The following is a 20401-nucleotide window of genomic DNA, read 5'->3' as shown; positions in this document are numbered from 1 at the left end:
ACACCCATTTACACACACACACACACACACACACAATCACACACACACAAAACCATACCACCTGGCTACGTACGGCGTTCGTAGTTGCGTATCCATTAAGTTATCTTTAGTGTGAAACCCACCGATTGCCTTTTTTATTTTTTCTCAACCGCCATTTTAAAACAATTTATAGACTTAAAATCTTATGAAGATTTATCATGAATGCCCCACTGTAACCTGAAGTTTTGTTTCGTATATATTTGTAGAGCACGATCGTCCCTGCTACACGTAATGTAATAACAGAGATAAAATTTCTATAGACTACTTCTTATGATATAATCTATCTACTGATCCATCTTATCTGTCTACCTTGAGACTGGCCAACGGTTTAAGACCCGGACCACTCTCAGGAGACAGGTTTTATCATACAGGCTGTAGTGGCTACTTGGTACAAAAGGTACGGGTTCTATCACCGGCTCTTGTTAGTGGTTTCGACCACCTTCCCCCAAAAGCATTTTTAATTCTTCAGTACCAAATAAATGTACACACTAAGAAGAGAACAATTGCGGTGTCGAAATAGCACTTTCTTCGCATAAGGACTATTTTATTTATCAGATTTTTTGTTAATCGGTTTGGATAGGAACCCCTACTAGTCCAGATTATAAGGTTGACCTTACTTTACGAAATAATTATACCACCTAACTGACGATAAAAGTGTAAAAGTACATTAACATCGGGGATTTGCCACTGAAACTAGGTAAAAATCATGAAAATTAAAAAAAAAATTTTCATCTCTTTGTACATTGGACCCTATTACATTTAAACAGTATGATATAATCCATGTCTGAATGTTATTATATGTTATAAACAACGGGTTTTGCTCTTTACGATAGCTACAAGATCATAGGACACCTTCTTATTCAAACGCGGTTTTCCGCAACATTGAAATTTCACGTTTTTCAAGACAAAATGTGATATATCTTGAGAGCCACTAAAGGTACATTGGTACATTGTTGAAATTTTTACTACTTATTCTAGACAATATTAGGAAAATATTTAGGTAGAATTAGGTATCTAAGTTGATTAGGGAGTGAAAAATAATTATTTTTTTTAATTAATTATTTTTTTCTAAAGAAAAATTTAATTTAATGTGTTACAACACAAAAAGTATCTGAGAATCTACCTAAATATTAAGTTTATATAACTCTCTTTAAAAAAAACACCAAATTTATCAAAATCCATAAAGAACTCTCTTCAGAATATTGATTTTTAAAAACCCTTACAAATTGACCGAAAACCCTCTATTTTATTTTTTAACCACCTATAATTTATATTTAGAAGTGAACCAAAATTTTTCCATTTTTTTGTCAAACTATACCCTACTAGAAAAAAATAGTTTGACGACTTTCCTCATTAAATAAAAAAAATCACCCTTTTCAGTGGCGAATCTCCTTAAACACTGTAGAAGACGACAAAGTTCTGTTTGTAAAGGTGTATGAACAAGGCCTTGTTCTTATTTGCTTTTATTCACTGAGTGCGGAGACAGATCTTACATTACGGAGATTGGTAATTTACCAGAAAGTTCCATTTGCTTAGAGGTTTCTTGTGAAACTATTTCATATACCTAAAACGTTATTGGATGTTTATATCTTCAAAACTATCTTGAACTACTTCTTTTTCAAAAATGCTAATTTTCACAAAATTTCCAAATTTTTCACTTTAGGTTGTTTAGCTTATTTGTTTTTAATAACAACTGTTACAGCTGCAATAAAAAACAACAAACGCCTGCATTTTTAGTGCTACTGTACTATCTTTGATTTGGTTTCGTATTTCTTTACAAGGAAGCTGTGAACGTCGTTGAGTAAAAAGGGTGTGGTAGTATTTAATAAGAGAAAATAACTACTGTGTCATTGGATTTGTTCGTACATCGTTTGACCATTACTTAAAAAGTGAACGTATATTTTGTATATGACTGATTTTTGAACTAGTTTCTTTTAAAACAATAAAATGTCAATTTCAAATGACAAAATGTAGGCCTATGCTATAAAAATAGTTAATTCAAATATTTGAACTATTTGGTTTTGAGAGATACCACTCAAGGAAAGGATGAAGTATTTGTTAATGAAAGTAGAAGTAGTAGTAGCGCACATAAAATTAAACGCACTCATAAATGCTTGAAGGATGATGACAGTTTCTGTACTACACGACTACACGAGTTATCTACAGCTGACGGGTTCTTCAGCACATGTTACACACTCAGCGCTGCTGAAGTCACTCACTCTAGTGTCAGTTGGTGACTAACACTACCTTCGTCAGCATTTCCTGCGCAGCTGACTCCGTGTGCTGACCTTATCCTCCTCACAATTCTCACTTCCTTTGCTTGGTTGGGATGCTACTTTTTACCAAAAGATATATTTTAGTAAGTATAATTTTCAACAGTGGAAAGAGTATTATATGCAATTAGCCCTTTGGTTTTGTATTTGGGATACATGCTTTGATAGTTATAATATTGATAGAGATAATTCGCAGAAAGTAAAACAGTCTGTTTTGGAAGTAGGGATAATTCAGCTTTGCCAAATGCTAGAGGTAACGATCCAATCGAATGTAAATGCTGTAGCCAGTTTTATAATAAAATTAAACATAAGTCATCAATACGTTGTGCCAGTTGGAGGCTACTAGTTCGTGTCGAATAAACTTTCTTTGTAACCATACAAAACTGTAAGGACAACATATTGTAAGCTATAGAAATTTAAAGTCACACATACCGTCAAAAGATTTACAGTAATGAACTCTTTGGTAGCGTCTTTCGACTATGTTCTATTAGAGAAAAAAGAATTGGTTACATCGAGTCCATACGGATTGGATGTCTATTTCAGTATCCGAAAAGATATTGCATAATATATAGAAAACATTTCTAATCATGTATTCTTCCACGGACAATAGAAATAATATAATTTCTACTCTTTGCAAATCTACCTACATATAACATTAATTCCAAAGTTTATTTTAGAGATTTAGGATCAGATGTGGCTAAAATATAGAGCTAAGTTGTCAGGCTATATGAACCCTTTGTAAATTTTTAATGGGATTTAAAGCCCATGTAAGCTAATGTTCAGTTAGTTAGGTTGACTCTGAACTTGTAATTGTAAGTCAATTGTTAAATGCGTATGCAGAATGGAATATCCCGTTCACATGTCAAGCTTAACTAATTTACTTTACGAAACTAAATTTGGATGATTCTCCGGATCGATATTCACTTTTTATAATAAACAATGTTAACAATTGCTATTTTTATTAATGCTATATTTGTCATTTGTATCAAATTAACTAACTGCGTTGTTACTAAAAAAACAAAATTGACCGAACTTGTAAAATTTATATTTTTAGCTGTAACAGGTTAATTTCAGTAAACCGTAGATGGTGAATTTGTTTATATTAATTATTGAAGAATAAATACCACTAGCCACCGAAAAAAAACAACTTAAAAAATTTTCTTGTGTTATTTATGATGCGTTATATACAATGCACATGGATATTCCAAGCATGCACTATAAATTTATATCGTATATTTTATTGAAAAAAAGAAACTAATAGTAAGTCCGGTATGCGTAATTTAGGTGAGATAGGTCACCAAGCGGCCAAGAGGGAAGAAGACTGGAGGACATAATATTATTCACATTTCATTCTCATTTACTACATAAAATACTCATAAACAACACTTCCATAACCTTACACTCGTATTTGGTATTTATGTACCGTTATAAAGTGGATCTGATCACGATATGATTCATTGTCTTGTTAGAGAAACATAGCTTATAGAGGGAAACATATTTACGCTCGGGGCTCTTGATTGATAATGCTACTGGTACCAGTGTATGCACAGCTCTGGCTTCAACTACTACTCTAGTAGACTCTCTAGGACAGGATTCCCAGTGAGCAAGCTAAGTGCAGAGAGCGGGGGCGACGCGCGGGTCAAAGTCCCGTTATCCGGGACCCCCGAACAACCGAAGAGGACAACACACTGCCACTGCACGATGCAGAGCAAGCATTGTTGGAACAGCTGATCACTGCACGAAACGAGCAATGTTGGAACAGCTGATCACCGCACGAAACTAGCATTGTTGTACACCATTTGATTACTGCACGACACGAAGCGAGCATTATTATACGGCAGCTTTCACTATGGAGTTACTACTACATCTCATTCCACTGCCGTTGTGGTTGGTTTTCAAATCAAACAAAATCAAAACATTTATTCAAACTGAAAAAATCTACAAAAAATATATTTTCCAAAAAATAGGTAGTCCCCATATAGGCTAGTTGTGCGTGAGGAACGAGTGTCATACGTTGTCTTAGAACCTAATTAAGACCGCTAGTAAATTACCTAAACTTACTAAGGGGATGGGTCTAACTAGGGAGCCACAACATCTAACTTCATAACTTAAACATGATCAAATAATAGAAGAAAAAATAAAACCAAGAAAGCATTGAATAATGATGCAATGTAATGTTTGAAGTAATATTAAATTTAGTTCAATTAAATGAGCCAAAGACTATGGTACTTACCGATTTTCTTTCTTATAATGGCTTTCTAACCTAGTCAATCTGAAAGGATAACTCAACTAACTGTAAGCTATACTATATTTTTCGATACACATATATTGTTATTTATGATCAATTCAATTGATTCATTAACTAGTCATCAATCATTACTAAAAATACCAACAACTACGAACGGTAATAATCCTTAGTAGTAGAGTAGTAGGCTACACTCTGAGAGTGGAACATTCAACTATATTTTACTTTATCTATGGATGGTTTTAGCCTATTTGAACGTACATTCGGTTACAGACAGTCCATAAAAATGATATGTTTACTTTGATACATAAAAATAGATGATAGTAGTTAATATCACAAAGAATATACCGTTTATGGGGTGGTCTTTTGTCTGTGCTAATATGTACTTGAAAATTACGTTTGAGAAATCAGGCGATTTTTTTATCGAATTTGAACTTAGTTTTCCTCAATTTTTGGGATTCTAATAAGTGGTCTTCATTGAAAAAATACGACTTTGGTTGGTAGCAAAGCTACACAAGGCATATCACTCATCTTCCATTTGGATTAAAATAAGCCTTAGCTGCTGTTATATAAACTGTATCACTATTATGAGAATCATTATGTATATAACAATTAAATTTAATTGAATTTATAAAAATAGACTACATTTCTAAGAGTTTATCCAGAAAGAACCTATATGGTTTCTTGTAAAGTCAAATATGACTTCCGTTAGCGTTAGAAATAAAAATAAATCATTACCGGTAGGCTACGAGAATCAATTTTTTCTAAAGGGACATTTAAAAATATACACACTTAATCGAACAAAATGATTTAGTAAAGAATTCAACAATATGTAGGCTTTTAAGTAATTATAGAAAGTTGAAATATAAAGTTAAACCAAGTTAATCTAAAGAAAATATTTGGGAACATAAACTCTTGATCGCCATATTGTTATTTACGAATGTAATTAATGGGTCCTCGACGATGTTGTGGACGAGAAACGAATGATGTGACTAAACGGGTTTGAAGCAATGCAGGTATTTATCTGATACTTCTCAAATCCTCGTCTCGGAAATCCCATCTAATTAAAAAGATTCGAGGAGTTAACGTTTCTAAAATTAAGATTTAATTAACGCGCTTGATGAAGACAAACAACCTTTGTACTTATTAGTGTATAAAGGTAGTTCCCTCATTATTTCGATGCAAAGCTATTAGTTAAAATTAGGCCATTTATTACGTCAGTGATATAACTTTGACAACCCTAGTATTTAAATTATCGATCCAATAAGAAGGATGTGATATTTTAAATTCCCATTAAGATTTACGTAATATATATTTACTATAGTGGACATTTCTCAAACTAATTTGAATATTGGTACCACTTATATTTTTTTATGTATTTACAATACCATAGGCCAAGAGGTGTGATGTGTAAGTTAATTAAATATAATAAAAAACAAAATAATTTGTAGAATTGCTTAATACTATAAATTGGTGTAAAATACCTGCATTTATGCGATCTTGTTTGTAGCTGAGTTGCTACCGGTTTCAACTCACATTGGAGTCATCTTCAGGCAGTTATAAGATGTCTTCTCGCTTCATCCGAAGGTCGTCAATAGACAATAAATAAATAAACAAAACACAAACACGTACACGGACATAAAAAAGAACATTTAAAGCTATAAATACTGATAACGGCCTATGGGACACGACATAACTTAGTCGTGTTAGTCTAGACATAGCTTTCGCCCGATCACGTCGTGTCGTGTCCCATAGGCCTACCGTTATCAGTATTTTATAGCTTTAAATGTTCTTTTTTATGTCCGTGTACGTGTTTGTGTTTTATTTATTTATTTATTTATTGTCTATTGACGACCTTCGGATGAAGCGAGAAGACATCTTATAACTGCCTGAAGATGACTCCAATGTGAGTTGAAACCGGTAGCAACTCAGCTACAAACAAGATCGCATAAATGCAGGTATTTTACACCGATTTATAGTATTTTAATGCGATCAGGAGGCTTAAATTCAATATATTGAATTGTTTAATCTTTGTAAAACAAAATGTAGCTCTTCAAAAGAATTACTTAGTTGATTCGTGACAGTTTGGTTTAGTCTCCAAGAGTCTTGCGACCAACTTTCTCTGGACACCGGTGCCGTGTTGGTTTAGGTGTGACTATAATCGGAATGCGGTCATACAACTGCACTAGACCGACGTGTTAGTCATCGTTGTATAATCAGAAAAGCTGCAGACTTCAAGACTTAGGTATTGTCGTAGAGAGCCCCTGAGACTTGTCAACTTTCGTTTCTTTTAAAACAGATTGAAACTTGTAAACAAACAGACTGACATAATCAATTGTAATCATAATTTAGAGCCAAGTTAGATTAAGTATGATTAACCGTCTGAAACTTTATAAACGGCTTATTTGTAAGGTTAATGGTCTGGGTTAAACTTCGGGAGAACATTTTTCATTTAACTTTCGTAAGGGTAAGTTCAGCAACAAATTAGGTTAAGCCAGGACATGGATCGTCTCGGTAATTTTACTTAATACTTTCGTTTGAGTTTGTTCTTTCCTCTTTTGAATACACTTACATATTTTTTAATTTTTCTTTATCGCCGGTTTTCATTATTTTAAGTAGTTCGGAGGTACTCATCAAACATTTTCAACACACAAAACAAATAACTAATAAATAAATTAGGCTCTTTAAACCTTAGGCCTTCCCCCCGCAAACAAATCAACAGAAGAAACTCCTAATTTCTTAACAAAGCCACACGGTATATCTCACTAGTTTTGACACTAACCTGCATCTTTAATCAGCTCAAAATACATAGAGAATGTACTACAGAGTTTTCTTAAAGTAATTAAGTGAAAGTTCCGCTTCAATCTAAAAAAAATACTTATCTTACACTGGAAAGTTAATAAGTAAGTTGATAAACGCAATAAAGATTGCACTCGTTAATCGGACGCTATATACACCGTGTCGCAAAAAAAACTGAACAATTTTAAATTGTTATATAATACGTCCAGGCATACCTAGTCTACTTTGAAGGTGATCATATGATAACTGAGCTCATGAAGTTTTGTTCAATATCAATTGTAACTATCAGCTGATTCATTGTTGTCGCTTGAAACTTGAAATTTAAAAACATTGCCCTGTCATTAAGCACTATGAACGCATGAGAGAAAGCGCAATGCGTTGAGTGGTACATTCAAAGTAAGTCAGATATTGCAGTGCAAAGAACATTTAGAAGACTCTATGGTCGACGTCCTCCATGACGGAACAGCATTCGAGCCTGGTATGACAAATTTATGTTAACTGGAAGCTTACAACATTTAAAAGGTAAAGGTAGGCCGAAAATCCAAAATGAATTGATTGAAAACGTGCAACAATTATTTCTTCACGACCCTCGAAAGTCTGTTCGCTGTGCAGCATGTGAGTTAAATTTGTCAAAATTATAAGTTTATAAGACAGAAGTGTCCGATGTCCGAGAATTGAGGCAATGAATAAATGCAGCCTTTACTAACATTACTGACGAAATGCAGTGTGGGCTGAATTGGACAGCCGTATTGACTATCTTTTTGCCAACAATGGTAACCATGTTGAAAATCATTAACACATATGATATCAAACAAAACTTAGGAATATTTGTGTCAGTTAAAATGTAATTAGTTTATCGTGTGATTGTTAATAAACTTTTTGTAAGTAAATAAAATTGTTCAGATTTTTTTTTGGGACACGGTGTAGTATAAAACAATCTGACAAGAAACAAATTAATTATCTATCATCCTTTGGCTTTTCTTAGCGTAGAGCCGTTTTAGATGTTCGATAATCTGACAAATTTGAGTGTTTGATATTCCAACATTGGTTCAGGTCTATAGGTGCCGGATTATCAAGAAGCAACTATAACAAATCGTATGTTTGGTAAGTATAAAAATGAATAACCCAACTATCTCGTCTCTAGATGACACGTATGTAGCAATGCGCATTTGTGTCCCGGAACTCTACATGAGGGTATTGTTGTTCATCGGGATTCTCCTCAGGTACACAATACGTGATATATTTGTACATCAGTTGGATGAGCTGGGTCTTCCATACCCAACGTGTGTCTTTGTATCTCGTATTTCATTTGGTAAAAATTGTAAAATATACTTTATTATCTATCTCTAAGCATTGCCTGTTTCGTGTTCGTAGGTAACAAATCCAGTTTCTCTTATACTCTTGATGATACGGGTTATACAATTAGTTTTGGATTAAATCCAAATGTATTGGAGACAATCATAACGAGTTTTGGATTGATTTTCACGATAAATTTGAGTATACATTAAACCATTTACTTATAAATTCCATTTCATACATTTCATCATTAATGGTCAAGCTCACACCAATTTGTTATTCAAATAAAATATAATTTAATGAGCAAATCGAAGAGTTGGCAGAGGTTCATTTTTTTACTTGATTTTTGTATACTATGCCAGATAAAATATGCCATAATTTATTATGAGTTGAATTTGTAGCATGGTTTGGCTGAAATTTGACGAATTTGCCAAAAATAAATAATTTACAGCAGCACACTATGTAGTAGACTTAAATTCATCTGACTACGTTAAACTTTATTCTAAATCTTGCTAAAACTTTTACTTGGGAATGAAAACTTTATTGTCTTATCCATAGTAAAGTATTAAACATACCCCTTTATGATCCTTTCCATAGCAATATCACCCTTAAATGTAAACGCTGAATACAATTTTAATTTAAATAATCCATTTAAACTCATATTAAAGAAGTTCAGATTTTCAATCAGAAAACAATCTTTTGAACCGAAAATTAATAGTTAAAACTAATCTCGTTTCATTAAATAACCTAGGTTGTTTTTTGTCACCAGATCGTCCAAAAATAGTTTAAGGTGAAAGCAGAAAGAAAGTTTCTTCTATGTGTAAAGTATCAGCTGACAAAGACTAACGGGCAGAAAGTGGTTACATAAGCGTCATTAGACCTTCGAGCTAAGGCTAAACAAATAAACACACACTCTTTGTGTTACGAGCTAAGCTATGCTGACGAAAGTTAAAAGCCTCTAGGGAAAACATACAGTTTTTTATTTTGAAATTACGATACTTATCATAGAAGAATAAAATAAAATAAACGTCATCTTAAGCAAGACATTAAAATACAGTCGAGCATTCGAATTAATGTTATTAGTAGAATCCTACAGTGGTAAAAAAATGCAGAGTGAGTCATTTCTTGTAAACAATCGAGGAATCTTAGGCCGGGGCCACACGACGCGGATCATCCGCGCGGAAAACCACGCGGATGATCCGCGTGCTCCGACAACACATTGAATCAAATGAGAGTGGCCACACGGGGCGATCCTAAGCCGCCTGGGCGGATTGTCCGCGCCATGTCGCGGATTGTCCGCGCGATCATAAGCCGCGTTGGAGGGGATGACACACGTAGTCTTATGAGAGTGGCCATACGATACGGATTGTCCGCGCGGTTGGAGCTCATTTTCAAGCATTTGTAGTTGTTGTTTTATAGTTTGTGCTTGTGCGTTTTGGTTTATAGGTGTAAAATGTTCGATACAGACAAATCAATAGAACTTGTTAAAGACAATGTGGGATTTCTCATGTTGTACATTTCTCATGAGTATATCTTCCTTAGTAATATGCGGTAAAAGCAATTGAAGCAGCTCGTCAAACGATGCTATCTACATGAGATAGCAACAAAAAAAGACTCCGAACTATGGTTTCACATGTGCTCGTAAAAGGTTTGGAACACAAATGGTTTATCGGTTATGAAATGATGGACCCAATGATTTCTAGCTCACCACACGCTTCTAATGCACAAACTAACGTACGTGTTTCTTCCATGACTACAACGAGAACGAGTGAATTAAACCATGTTAGAATCTCAGTGGGCTGGGAAACCTCAACCGGAAGGGGTTCATCCGCTCCGTGTGGCCGGGACATCGTCGCGCGGCTTATGATCGTACGATCATAAGCCGCGCGGACGATCCGCTTCGTGTGGCCCCGGCCTTAGATACTTAAAAGAGACAAGTTTTCACAAAAGTCAGAATAGCAATTGATTTGACACCAAACTAAAGAAAATTTTAAACATGTTATTTAGCTAGTTATTGATTTTAAATTTGACATTATTTGTGACATTTTAAGCATTTTTCTTATAAGCGAGCCGTAGCAGTCTTAACTACTATACAGTTATCAACTGTTACCTGTTTGGAGGATTCAATGTAATATGAATAAAGAATTAATGGAAAACCCCCAAATAATGACAAATTGCAAAAACTGGGACACAATCAGTCTTTTTCAGAACAAAACTAGCAATTTCCGGATCAAAGGCAAGCACTTTAACCAGCCTGCAAACCAATCAATTTATTCATTGTTTAGAAATTCCAAAAAACACAGCATACGTACTGTTTTATTGTTTTTTGTTGCACTACCAACTAGAGGTTTAGGTTTTAACACAAAGATAACCTTGCGTATAAACAAAGAGTCAGTAATGAGATCTTGTTATTTACTGGGTTACTATGTCATGTTTAGTGTCTGTGTATAGAGATGTTGTTCTAAAAGGTCACAACAACATGTTCTAGATAGACACGTGGATGCAATTGCATATAAGGAGACATTGTCACTCTGTTATAAAATTTATATTTTAAGATTGTAAGTTTCAAAGCATGTTTTTAATAAAAGTATTTCTCATTGGAATGGTGAGAGTGTTTTTTAAAATAGCCATTTCAGTTCAGTTCTTAGAATTGAAAAGTTTCACTTAACAGCTGTTTACTTTTAAAACAGCATAGTTCCATTTCATAACAGCATAGTTTTACTCATAACAACACGGATAACGGACCAATGAGGTTCAAGGATTCAGAGAAAAGAAGTAAAATTGTAATGCTTCAAACGTTAACTAATCAGCTGATCAGTAGACAATTTTAATTGTTGATCCGACTTTTTCCTGTTGATACTCGCGTATTCTTAACCTAAGTTGGATGTTAATGAAAGTTAGATTAAACTGATCTAAAAATGTCAGTTAGTGAAAGTGAAGTTGACGAGATGGAAATGAGAGCACAAACTGTTTGTGCTAACCCTTTGCCACTAAAATCGAAACAAAGGTATGAAATTGCATACTAGCAATTAACCGTTTCACTATATTATTCAGTTGTCCAAAAAAATATGCAATATTTCCGTAATTGTGCCTGATACAGCATTTATGGTAAGAATGCTACGAGCAGAACCTATTCCCTGAAAAAAGTAACATAATATTTAACGAAGTTTTACCATAGATAAAAGGAGTAGAGTGTCTATACTCCCTTTATCTATGATTTTACAAACACGTAATTACATGAAATCAGCTGATTATACAATGATTCGTTGCATCACTTTCAGTGGCAATTACAATAAACGAAAACAAAACCTCTCTCAGAAGTTATGAGTAGTGATAGTAAGTAATTAAAAACCAGATTGTTAGTAATTAAAAAACGGTCGTAGGTAAAGTAGTGTACGCAACTCGCGTTAATAGTCTTTACGACACGAGTAGAAAATTTAAGGCACGAGCCTTACTATTAGAAAATTGAGGTTGTAAAAATAGGACTAGAGGTGCTGAAATTTTTACTTTAACAATGTATTATAATTTTTTTAACATTATATTAATTATTTGTGAAAAGGTCTAAGATTATTGTTTCAAAGGATGGCTTTTCAGAAGGTTTTATATTTTTTTATACTGTAACAGACTGATACGTAACAGTTTGTCCTCAATTAAATGAATCTACGTTTTTTCAATTACTTTTTTATAGTTTGTGTCTGTGAAGATGCATTGTTTTTATATATACTGTGCCTTTACGATATGAAAAATCTAATAACAAACTACGGTTGAGAAGGAATAGTAGTAGGTTGATATAACAATGTCAAACATTCTACGGCCGAACTATATTAAAAGATCAAACGATTTGAGCCTTGTTGTAAGTCTAGCGTAAGACAACAATGGGTAGAAGGGCATTGTTGGGACGAGATTGTTAAGATTCCTTAAACTACAAAGAACTCCAATACAGGTCAGCTGTTTTTATTTTGTGATTTGAGGTTAAGCCAATTATAATGGTTTCATGCTATTACAAATTTATCAAATTGCACCCAAAGATAGAAAGTTTCAATATTGCCATAACTGTGGGAATTTCATTAGGATTACTTGTAGTTTCAATAAAATGCAATCTCTTGGTTTTGCCAAATAGGCTATATATTATCAAGAGACGAAATCAACGAGATGATCGTTGGCTATTTAATATAGTATATTTGAAACACAACTATAGTGAATTATATATTTTAATTAATGAATCATTGAGGTCGGGTCCATACTAAATTGTAGAGAGAAAGTTATACGCTAATAAGCAGCCGACAAAATTCATCCTTTCCCAGATAAATATTTGATGCTAGAGAGCTTTCCAAATTTGTAACTAACTTTCGTAAAAAAGCACAAATGCATATTGGAATCTAAATATCAAGAACTATATCGAAACAAATGTTAACGATACGTGAAAATCAACTTTATATTTTACCAATCCGAAATGTATTTTATAATAAACCGACGTTTTCCTACCAACCCCTTTCATAATTGTTGAGATCATTTTTACAAATTTTTAATGCAGTTTGAGCCTTTTAATTGGTCTTGAAACCTATCTAGGCACAACTTCAAGTGCTTCTATTTTTACAATATCATTGGCAGTTTTACCCTTTTATAAAGCAAAGAACCCTTTTATAGGTACTTCCCAACTACCTCATCATAGGTACTACTTTACAATCTCTATAATATTTTGTTTGATTAGGAAAATGTGTAACTACGTGGCAGTTTTCATAAAACATTTTGCCTGTAAACTTAAGTCATATGGCACTAGTTTTTTTTTATTTAATTTTGTTTAAACGACTTTTTATGCGTATTATTTACTCATTACATATCGATTTATTACTGTATATATTTTAACAGCTAATATTTAAAACCCTCTAAAGTGAATCCTAATAAAAACACAAGGTGGCTCACATACTTGTTGTAGTCAGGTGGCAGGTGGTAATGGCGGGAGCATATGTTCAACTGAACAGCTGGTCACCTGTGTGATGTCATTTACAGCTGACTCTAACTAACTTACTGTCATGATAAAAACTGCATTCTCGATCGCATCGTTTGTAATTTTTACGTGCTGTCAGTTTATTTCAAACTATATAAAGTAGTGACGCCATATTTTAATGGCTAAAGACAATCTCGCCAATCCAGTGAATACATTAAAATTATTTGGATCTTGATAGGTACTCTAGTTCTTCAGGAGAAGGCCGCGTAAAATGGCTCTTGGGCCGTAACAGACACGAAGACAGACAGAAATTTAGATGAGACTTGTTTCGGTTTGTTTAATGTATAAAACGTAAAATAACCTTAAAGTTTATGATTCTGAGCAATGTACAGACAAAACTCTAATTTTATTTATATAGACTGTATAAAGAATATTAGTTTTAATTTTCACATAAATATGTCTACAATATTGTAATGTTTTTGGTTTATTTGTGTATGTCTGTGTACTGGTGTATGTTTATTTTTATTTCGAGTGATCGCAAAACCCACAAACACACCTAAGAAATAATTTTACAAAAAAGTAAAGAGTGAATCTACTAACACATAGGCTCCTCTATGTCCTAGAGCTAAATCTGTGGCCTTTCAAAGGTTTTGAGTGGATATTTGAAGGTACAGTAACATATTGATTTCTCCCTATAACATAAAAAGTAATAACATCGTTGTTGATTGTTTCTCTATTTACATTTTTTAGGCACCTTAAACTTTTGATAAATTTAAACCAATAAAGAACATGTTATAAATTCAACCACACTGGAGAATGTTGGCACAGTTTGCCTTGTTTCCATATTTATTTAATAGTGGGATCCAATAAATACAGAATGGTATGGATTAATAATATATCTAAAACACGAGATTTTTCTCTTTTATGTGTACACTTCATTTCAAAGCTTAGTTTTATAACTTTATACTAAATACATACTGGCTATAGTGAAAACCCTAAATAAATAACTATGCCAATATAGAATTGATTACTATGAAACACAACTAGTAGGAAATCGTTTCAACAAAAAAAATTAAAGGAATTGGTATTAACTGCTTAAAACATACTTCAAAATGTGATCAATTAGAATTTAGACTGTTAATTAATTATTCACACTATCTAAAAGCAGGTTTAAGTTAGGCCTATAAGTCTTAAGTTCAGAAATTGGTTGGTTTTGTTTTTTAAATGCTATGTGCTGACAGATTACTTCCAGTAAAAAACCATGTCAGTTTTTACAGCCCTCTTTGTTCGCACGTACATATATACATTTACTTTTATATTTCACTGACAGTGATAGCCTGTTCATAAAAACGTGTCCCAACTAAACATTTAGTCACCTGTTTATTTTGCCAGCTGTTGACACAGCTGATGCAGAATTGTTGGACATTTGCATCGTAAACATTTCCGCCATGTGTACATCAGTGTACTCTATGGCATGACACATGAGCTTTCGCATTGGGTTTGTTAAATTCACACTTTGCTCAGCTGTATTTTTACTATCACAATTAAAACTTGAATACTGGAAGTAAGTATAACACAAACTATACTAACTGCGCGTTGTATAAACGTATTCAATATTAAATCCACGCACAAACATTTTGAGTATGCCTAAAGTTAAACAAGCATATTTAGATATAAGGAGTAATTTTATATAAAATAGAGAAACACATTTTGAGAACCAACCTTGCACAAACTATACAATCTACATGCAGACAATACGATGAATATATTTACATAAAATATACAAATCACACCCGAACATTATGAGTAGCCTACTACATGTAATACACAAATCTACAAACCACAAACACTTTATCAAGCGAGTACAATTGTACATAATCACAACTCGTGTACAACGTGTGGAAACTAACCGTGACAGTTTGTACTTGTAAATCACAAACGGTGAAGCATTTATTTGGACGCGGTGTACACATCGTTGTCTGCGGTAAGGGCAAACAAAGCCGTCCGTTTTAAAATACTGCCTGTCACACTATCTGGTTGTCTCGCTAGCAAACAAATGGAAACTTAGGCTTTTCAATTTGACTTTTTACGTGTTGCCAGACTTGAATAACAAATCGCTTAGTTGTTCCATGATTTTCCAAAGTTTTTCAGTCGGCTGTAGGGTGATTGATATTGGTCCGGGGAGAACCTTTGGATATTTCTGTTTACGCTCAAACTATATTTTATGCCAGGAATCTATAGTAGTTTGTTTTACATTTGTTTTAACCTCAAACATTTCTAAGACTTGCGATGATATTATTATTGCTATGCAACTATTAGGGTAGGGAACGAAACTAGGAGTTAGTTATCAATTCAAATATATATTTGAATTGATAATTCCTAGTTTCGTTCAGAAATTACTGAAATGACTTGTGCTGCAGAATCGTATAAAGTTAAACCACTATGGCCGTATTATGAGGGGTTTCTTGTCTGTTTATATAAGCTTTTACCAAGTTCAACAATAAGTCCTTCTTAGGCAATTTAAAATGTCAATATTCAAGGTCACCTTTTTCCATTAAACCATAAAAATATTGAACCATTAAAAACCATATTACAAATATTATTGACTTATCTCAGAATCGAACTGTTCCCTTCTGTTCATTAGGTGAGGAAACACACAGAATCACAGTGGAAATTCCGACAATGATTGTGAATAATTGTTTGATGAATCACGATTCTTTGAAGGAATGAAGGTGGGAAAACAAGGAAACCGCCGACACAAATTTATTAGACCACAACCAACATTGTAAATGCTTGCACTATGTCTACTTTATGTTATTCTTTGGTTGCACAAGGTTAAAAATCTTACGTGTGTGAGTGAGTATTGTTTATCGTGTTTTAGAAAGTTTCTACATTTTACAAGAAAATCAACGATTTGTAAAATGATATATAAGAATTTTGAAAGAATTTTAAAAGTACGTGATGATTGAGGACAGTAGTTATAACAATGGCTTTCAATGGCTAACGTAGATACAATATATTATCTTTCCATGGGAAAAAAGTGGTATCTTAAGCACGTTAACTGTATTTAATTTAAGTAGCAGACAATAATTGTCTTGTAACTTTGTCATATCTATGTGAACGTGGGATATTATAGTGGTCCATAAGCTATTTGTGTCAAAGAAGCTCTAGTTCAGGCTAAGCAAACCACCTCACTTATAGTTAACACTTTAAGCTAAAGCCGTGAACCAGTGACCCATCTTACTAGAAAGCAACAACTGTAAATAGCTATATCTCTCAGGTAAAACAACCTCATGCAGTCGGTAAAATTTCTCAAGCAAAAGTCATACGATCATTATATCACCACCCTTAGAATTTCCTGTACTAGATCGACCATCGCTAATCGAAAGGCCATGTAAAGCTAAAATGAGAGAAAGTTGATTGACTCCGAATGAATGCCACTATAAACAAAGGCGCGTGCCTAGTCTGGTCTGCTGCTGATGAAGTGTGCTGGAGAGAAGAAGTAGAGAATGGGCGCTGGATTTTCGCGTCACTATCAATATGGCTGCCAAGGACGCCAGGTCCCGTGAAATGGCGGCAAGACATGCCTCTCGCCTCCTGCAGAGTGCAGACGTGCAGACCTCACGATCATAACTGCATCTGCATCACAACTTTCTAGCGGGAACACTTCACCAGATTTTATTCAAAACTGATCCTTTTTTTAATCAATCAAGAAAAATAATGAAGTGGACTACTAGTGGTTTTATTTATTTATTTAAAAGAGGTTGGTGGCCCCACCATGCATTTGCCCATCCACACAGACCAACTACCCGTGCGTGGAACGTATCCAGCATAGCAAGTGGTGAGCTGGTACAGTACGAAGGCGAACTGTAATGATACTCGTGCTTAGCAATGGGGCGAGGACGTTAAAATGATGCAGTTTAATAAATCTACTGCAATTAGTCAGTGTCAAGAATTTATTAAAGAACGAAAACTCAACTGTCAAATGTACTCAATCAGCTTGGGAAGAAAATCAAAACAACGCGGAATGTTTATTTTATTGTATACATATTTTACAATACAATAAAATAGTAACCGTATATTTCTTTTATTGCTATGAACACCAAATTAATTTACTCCCAATAACTCTCGAAACTTTGGTGCCTTAGGAGGCGGTTTTTTTACTATATAGCCTGGATCATGATTTGAGTGAAGCTTCAGTAGGCTAGTATTTTGAAGAAAGAACAACACACTTTTGATGTATTGTAAGTAAAGAAGATCCCCCAAATTTTCAGTTGATAAAACGCCATAATAATCAAATCCCAATGTTGAAGGACCCGTCCGTATTTTGGCCATTGGGTTTAAAATAAATTATCCTAAACAAATAATCAGCTGATCTCAGTCGGTAATACAGCTACACAGGACATCCATTCAACACTCATTCAGCATAGTCAGCTCGAAATACGTACTCAAAGTTAAAGAGCATTGATCGTATCACTGTATTAGTGTCGTAATTATGTTATTAAAGAATTTAACACTTTTTGAGTAAATCTTTGAAAGCCATATACTTGAAATAGAGTGCAGTACAATGTACTGCGGATGCGTTGAGTGCGTATAAAATGACTGCGTTTTGTGACTTCACGGTCTACCAGTCGTCATGGTCGGTGCATTCGGGGCATCCACGTGTGTACATTGTAGAGACCAAATGTTTTCCCAACCTGATAGAAAGTTCTGAAGAAAACAATGTTTCACGTTACGTGTTCAGAAAATGTGTGGGGTAAAACCCTTCCTTCTGTAGAAACCCCTGTTATCGCGAATGTTTTATATAAAGATGGATTTGGAATGGATAAGGTCAAACAAGATTACAACATATTTAAATTGGGTTTGCTAGTTTACAAGATTCAAGACGAGGAGAAACAAATCGTAAGCGGCGCTGTAGAAGCGGAATAAATAAAACACAAAGTAGCTTCAGATGTTTAAATGTGACAGCCCAACAATAGACCACACCGTTAGTTAACACCGTTCAAATAAATAAATATTTAAATACAAATAAATAACAATAAATACAATAAATACAAATAAATATTTAAATAAATATTTACATATTTAAATTTATTTATCTTGAATACTAACGAACTTACGGTACTTTGGTATCATACCGAGTGACAACCACACCCAATAATTATAAGGGTGGACAACGGTTTAGGTTAGGTTAGGCAACTTGGAATATTTTGTAATTTTAACTAATTAAAATCTTATATGTGGAAGTCGATGTATCGGTGACGTCGAACCTACTCAGTTATTAAAAGTATTTCTATTTTCCAATTAAAAAATACATTTTAAGTCAATCATTTTCAAAGGGGCACATACGGTTTGGGTTAGAGCGTGGAACCAGTGGTCTAGAGTGTCTCGATGCACAGATTCAAATCTCGCTGAACATCACTGCCGTACTAAATAAATGCCTCCAAAATTTGTCATTAGTTTTACAAATACAATTAGTTTTAACTCGGATTCACGATGAAAATGATCAGAAATTAGTAATATGAGACCAAAATAACTTTATACGATTGAAAGGGTAAGACTAGAATACGAGGCAAGTGACTAGAGATGAGTCAGCTGGCAGTTGGTGCTGTTTGTGAATGAAGACTGGAAGCTCTGTTTGTCCAGATGCTTATCTTGGCCGTTTTCGTAACTACTGCGAACTCGCATCTGGTGCTGCTATTAAAATTATCGCATGGCTTTAGTGTGAAGAGTTGTCCTATAATGCAAGTTTTCCCCGCCTGAGACTCTGTGAGACCTATTCTTTTTTTAAGATAGGCCTAGGAGGTGGTTTTAGAAATAGCAAAACTGGATTTTGCGCTCGAACTCAGGATAACTCGCGACTCGTGAACCGCCCCTAAGCATTTTATCGAAGTAATCTGGTTATTCTGCAATGCATAATCAGTCATCTTACAAAATTCGTTCATTGATCTTTTAGTACCGGGTTTTACCGGTTTTACACATATGGATGAGATGATGAGGTCAGCCCAGTGAAAGTTACGTCTAGAAGACTGCTCAATCTTCATAACTTTCTAGAGTATCTTTCCTAAGGCTCCTACAGTTACGTCAGCTTTAATTTTGATATGAAGCTATTTGGATCCTAGCTTGTTTTAGGAAAGGTTGTGTCTGACTATTTGAATACTGTTTTTGTTTGTGGTAGTTAAACTAAAAAAAAATACTACTCAACCAATTACAGTGAGCTGAAATCGTACACATAAGCAGATAATTAACCTGGCCGGCACGTAGTTCAAACATTGGAATTCTTTCGGAATACATTTAAAAATCCTACAGCTATAGTATCTCTAATCTCTCCTTATTGATAAACCCGATTAGGACAAATGCAGTGGTGTGCAAATAGTACAGTAACTGAGTAGCTGCTATAGAGAATAAACCTCCTCTAGCTTGCGAGTGTACTCATAATGGACAGTCCATTTTTGAGGCAAGCCGACAATTTTTTTTCTTACTAATAACGCGGCATATGCAAAATATTTCACATTTGTATTAACTTATTTTCTTTATCCGATAAAAAATAGCGTTACCTTGTTTAATGAAAACTAGAGGTCGCCCAGTAGTCGAAAATTCGACCAATAATATTTAATGTACGTACACGCATTGACTATTGGATACTGAAGTAGACATTCCATCTATGTGGACCAGCTCTTGCCATTTTTTTTATAAAAAAAAGAACATGTAGTTGTGTGAGCCAGTCACAGAATGTGTGTCTAAAATCATATTTTCTACCTTATTTTGTCATAATAATAAGTCATTCCATAAGTTTGATTT

General features: G+C 34.0%; 1 protein-coding gene across 6 annotated transcripts in view; it reads right to left on the bottom strand.

Annotated features, from left to right (window-relative positions):
• LOC128990759 (uncharacterized) overlaps window positions 1-20401 on the bottom strand; it is a 178410-nt gene that overhangs the window by 153709 nt on the left and 4300 nt on the right. The gene's annotated exons all lie outside the window — the stretch shown is intronic.

Source organism: Macrosteles quadrilineatus, unplaced genomic scaffold, assembly GCF_028750875.1.
Source record: "Macrosteles quadrilineatus isolate MER2022 unplaced genomic scaffold, UCM_ALF_1.0 Scaffold_3__2_contigs__length_128488019, whole genome shotgun sequence".
In the NCBI taxonomy this organism is placed as follows: Eukaryota; Metazoa; Arthropoda; class Insecta; order Hemiptera; family Cicadellidae; genus Macrosteles; species Macrosteles quadrilineatus.
The sequence above is the reverse complement of the archived record's forward strand: the minus strand, read 5'-3'. Positions and strand labels throughout refer to the sequence as shown.